This window comes from Lipotes vexillifer, unplaced genomic scaffold (genome assembly GCF_000442215.2).
Source record: "Lipotes vexillifer unplaced genomic scaffold, Lipotes_vexillifer_v1.1 scaffold156, whole genome shotgun sequence".
NCBI classification, from domain to species: Eukaryota; Metazoa; Chordata; class Mammalia; order Artiodactyla; family Lipotidae; genus Lipotes; species Lipotes vexillifer.
Window position 1 is genome coordinate 43497 of NW_006770074.1, and position 5822 is coordinate 49318.

Below are 5822 nucleotides of genomic sequence, written 5' to 3' on the forward strand. Positions count from 1 at the left end.
TGCCTAGAGATCTGATCTGACAGTTGGACTGATGTCAACTCAAGAACTTGCAGTTGGCTTGCATAGTCACACACAACCAAGAGATAGCAAGTGATGCACAATTCAGTGAGGACTCTCTTAATACATCTGTCTTTCCCATCAGATAGTAAGATCAAGAGGAGAGTTTCCATCATCTTTTTTTTTTTTTTTTTGCTGTACGCGGGCCTCTCACTGCTGTGGCCTCTCCCGTTGCGGAGCACAGGTTCCGGACGCGCAGGCTCAGCGGCCATGGCTCACGGGCCCAGCCGCTCCACGGCACGTGGGATCTTCCCGGACCGGGGCACGAACCCACGTCCCCTGCCTCGGCAGGCGGACTCCCAACCACTGCGCCACCAGGGAAGCCCCGCCATCATCTCTTTATTCCCAGTTCTAGCCCATTGCTCAATACACATCTGCTGATCTCCTACTCTAGTTGAGAACACACAGTCAGGACACAATCAGCATTTATCAATGAGCTCAGAACTGCCTTCCAAGTCATGTTTCCTGACAAAGACAAGTACAAGCTATTTAAAATAACACCATCCAATATCAAAACATCTAGATTACAATAACCCCAACATCATGTACCTTGATGTGTTATATATACGCACTTCTGTTTTTTCCATTGCCAAGACCAAACTATTTTGAGAGAGGATTTATTTTTAAAGGAAGAATGTTCATGTCAATGCAAGCAGGAGTGGCTCTTTTAAACTCAAAAAGGAACTGCAGGTCTATCTGTAAAATCAAAGTGAGTCTCCAACCCCAGAAGTCAGAACATTAAATTTATGGTGTTCCGTTCAAATAGCAAACGGCAGTGCACCCAGATGACCTCCGAAGCCATCAGCTAATGGGCCATAACTGGCACCAACTGCCTGGCCATAAATCTGCATTTGGTGTTCTCATCTTCCCCCTTCTGAATTGTGAACTCCTGGACCTTCCTCTGGGTGATTCTTGGGCATATTCTGCCTTCACAGCCCCTTCTGTGTCAGGTCTCCCTGCCACAGGCCAAGGAGCCCACAGTTTCTTCTCTCACTCCCTTCACTTCCTTGACTCCTTTCATCTCTACACCCAAACCCCGTTTTTCTCCAATACATTATCTTCATATCATTCTCCTATCTGCCACATCCAAATGGCCCAGGTTAACATGAATGGACTCAGACCTGTTTTCTCATCTGTAAAAATGATAATAGAATGGGACTAAGCAAAATCGACACGCTCTTTCAGCTCTGATGTTATTATTCCTCCACGGAACTCATCTGATCTTGGCCCCTTGGTGTCAGCCATTCTTCTCACATCCGTCTAGCATTTACTGAGTGCCTGCAATGGGAAAAGCATCGTGCTAGGTTCTAGGAATACAAAAAGCATCCCTGCTTTTGACATGTAAGAGCAGTTACCACGTCTGAGCGCATCTACTTGGGTATTTAAACTGGGATCTTTGTATCCTTATGACAATGCTATGATGAGGCACCATTTTACAGATGAGAAAACTGAGACACAGATATTAATAATATGTCCCAAGTCACATAACCAGTAAGTGGCAGAGCCAAAAATCAAACCTAGGTAATTTGGTTTACCTAGGTAAACTAAATGACACTGCTTCTTAAATATAACAGTAGAAAGTTCCTATTTAAAGATAGGAATAAAACACTGGATAGAAGAGCTTAGCTCTGCTAAGATTTCCAGGACGAGGGGCTACTTGGGCTCAAGATGCTTTCCACCCTCCACCCCATGCCCATGACATGACCCCATCAGGAGTCCTTGTCATATACCCTCAGCCAAGTCACCTCCATCTCAAGCGTTGCTCAAAGGCCCACTCACCTCCAAAGAGCTATCTTCAATGAATTGACTCCCATCTGTGCTTTATTATTTTGTGCCTGATACGATTGTTAATTTATACATATACTACATCTGACATCATTTTTTTTTGACTTGGTCTCATTGCCGTGTTTAATCTCCCCAGCTAATCTATCAAGGGCACCTCCAGCCAAGCTTGGTACAGTGCTTATCAAATAGTAAGCAAACTTTGTTAATAAAGCAAATAATCACTTTATCCAGGGAGTCAAATCAAAACCATTGAGACCAATCTGAGTACACTCATTCACCTTGACCTGGCAGAACCTCCTCTATCAATCCACCAGGGCTAAGTTGACAGTTCTCCAATCAGCACTCCACACTCTCATCCCCTTGATTTGTATCTTGTCTTGAATGATAATATAAACTCTAAGGCTCCAAAGTAGTGAAATAAACTTTTATTTTCTCATGGCTTCCATTGCCCAGGTTTTTATACTGTATTGTAAATCCAAAACTGCCATAAAAGTTAGAAACTTTGAAAGTGACTTTGTAGGAATTTGGATTGCAGTTAAACATCTCCCCTCACTGTTCTCTCTCCAGTGGTGGAATGTCCTCCCCTAGTACCTAACGCGAGTACACTGGGTGTGTTAGGAAGACCTGCACACGTAAGCAGGTTTGAGCTATTTTCCATCACTCCTCTTTGTAAATGTGTTTGTGTTCTAACTGGAGAGTATTCTTAAACCCTGCTGCTGGTGATGCTTTCTGTAAACAACAGTAATTCTCAAGTGCCTTATCATGAATGCAGTGATTCATCTCCAGCGCAGAGAAGTGGCTTTATTTAGAATTGGCCAGAGGGGGAGGGGCAACATTATATTCCATTTGACAGAGGATCTGCAGAATTCTGTCTCCTTTGCCCCGTGCGGCAGTTCCAGCTTATTCCTTTTTCTTTCTGCTGCTGTAAGAATTGCATGTAAATATTGGGAGATATTAAGCAAACAGCCCCAAATTGATGCTTTACCTAAATGATTTCTTCTTAATTGGTTCAAAGTGCACTTTGCACACCCTCCCTCAGTCTAGTCTGTGTTGCTCCACAATGACACATAGGAGACAGTAAATAAATGTTTCATTAATATTTGCTGAGCAATAAAGGGAAAAATAAAAGCAAGAAAGGGAGGGAGGTAAAGTTTGTAATTGCAGTTGAAAAGAAGTCAAGGTTAAAGACTACACCTCTGTCTGGTTCATGAGCTACTGAACTTTACAGGACTTAGCATCTTTCTGTGACCTCACATGCCAATCAATCTGCTCTTGAATTTTACTAGGAGAACCTTTAGAAAGAGAGCAACCAGCTTAAAGAACTACATCCCCACTGCTAGAAATAAACAAGCCAGCAAATTTTACCTCTGAAAATAAGTCAGCATAAGTATTTTATCGGCTATCTACTGCCACAGTAGTACTGCATAACAAACAGCCACAAAAACCTCAGTAACATTCAGCAATAAACATTTATTGTTTATGCCTGGGTCAGCTGGGGGTTGGCTAGCTGTCTCTGCTGCTCTCAGCCAGGCTTGCTCACATGTCTGTAGTCACTGGCTGTTGGCTGATATCAGCTGGCCATGGCTAGGACAACTGGGAATACTCAGCTCTGTTCCATATGTCTCTTCTCCAGCAGCAGGTGATTCCGGGCACGGTCTCATGGCAACGGAGGAGGGGCTTGCAGTCAGAAATACACAGGATTCTTGAGGCCTAAACTCAGAGGTGACTGTGCCCTTCCCTCTACCTCATTCTATTGGTCAAAGCAAGTCATGTGGCAGAAACTAGGGACAGGGAATTATATACCCTCGGTGGAAATGGACTATAAGATTAAATGACAGAGAGATGCTACAGAGAGAGATGGAGAATTGAGGCTAACAATGCAGTATATACCACATATATATTTATATATTTATACCAATATATTTATAATAAATATATTTACATAAAAATTAAAACTACACTACACTATTTTTCATTACAAAGATGGAAACCAGGCATATTGGCAAGTCTTAAACTAGGAAACCAATCTGAAAGAGGGTGCCTATTTTTTCTAATAAATGCCTAGTTCAGACAGTGTTTTTTTAACTCCAGGCTTACTATTATTATAATTAGTTAAATATTAGCTTGAGGTAAGTAACGTTTATGCTGAGAATGAATTGATTTCTTTCCTCTCTGGTTATTCTTTATTCAAGTGGCCTGGTAAAACCTTTTTATGAGCTAATAAAAGCTTTAATCATTTTTGCAAGTCTATGACAATGATAAATTTTTCAAATTTTGGAGAGAAAGAAAATTGAAATATCCTATCTGATATAACAAAGATTATGAATAAATTAAAAATTCATTTCAGTATTTTAAAGTTAGTAAATACTTTCACGTAACAGTTTTGACAAAACAAAGGCAGAAGGATATCTGATTCCTAGATTTGTAGTTCTCATCTGATTCAATTATGTAAGCTTATATTTTGGAAACATCAACTCATTCACATGAGAACCAAGACTCACTCTACAATATCAGGAGAAGTTTCAGATTCAAAGAAGGTTGAAATGAAATTACATCTCTGCAGAAATCAGAATCTCTATCTCTGGGTTCAACGCCTTTGACAGTCAACCTACCTACATTGTTTTTATCATATGAAAAAGGAGACTACTTTAATTTCACATCCCTTCACCGTCTAGCAATGAAATAGTCCTGGAGCATCTAATGAATATAAAGGAGGTCAGTATTCAAGTTACATTCGTTTATAGTTAACTGGAAAGTTTCTTTGGCTGTTGAAGGCCGGGGCCTTTTTGCCTATCAGCAAGTGGCGATCACTCTGATGACCAATCTTCAAGTGGTCATTGCCCTGATTCAATACAATTATGGTAAACCCATAAGTTAATGTAGTCCCATAAGAGATATGCCATCATTACCCAGATTTATGGGCAGGACCACATCCACAAAATTTAGACGATTGCCTGTGTACGGCCAGCCTATTTTGCCTGTTAATATAAATAACATTCTCAACATTAGCTACCCAGAGGACCAATTTCTCATAACTGACTTTGTACTTAATTCTGTCAGATAATCTCCTCTGAAATTTGATGAATATACTGTGAACAATCTCTGACAACCTTCGTTTTTCTAGTGTGTTTTGCTGAAGAGGCCCAATCTGTTTTTTGTTTGGGGGTGTTACCATATTAAATTGATTTAGGGACACCATTTTCCATTCTTCTTTCTTCCATGCTCTGTTAACTTATGTCACATTTATTAAAACTCATGGTTGTGCATGTATGTTTCAATTTGTGGTAGCAAACTGATAAAACGCGTTTCTTTCCCCTTTTTGTAAAATAGTATTTAACAACTGGTGCTACTATTATTGTATTGCCACATCACAAGTAAACTCAGCATGGAAAGATCTGCACAATATTCTGATTAGGAAGCACTACCTGGGGCATCGAATACACGTGAAGCACCTTTTCAAATAAAAACCTGGAGGAAATAAATAGAACAAATGCATAAAAGAGGAACATATGTTTTATGTTACCAAATTACGCATCATTATTTTGAATAGCTAACCAAAATGTGTTATAGGTACTAAAGCTTCATTTAAATTTTAGTCCACTTGCAGTTTTTTTCAATTTCCCAAGGCAGGGTGGAGGTGGGGGGTGGCTTTTCTACGGAGCTGAACTCTAAAATCTGTTTCTGAGAGATACTGCAAATCGTGGTCTCAGATTCCAGACTGTTCCAAACAAAGCTCTCTACGCTCCTGTTCGCTAATTTATGAGGTATCTGCTTTCACCTGCTAGGTTTGCACTTTATCACCAGTCTCAGGGAGCCCATCCCGGCTTACAAAGGAACGGAAATCTGAGAGACATAAAAACATTTGACACCAAGCCAGGGAGCCTTTCATATGACGTACAGCACAGGACGAACCCTTGGTACTGAGGTCATGGGCTGAACAAATATGGAGACTTTGTTGCAATCCTCACATTCTTCATGTT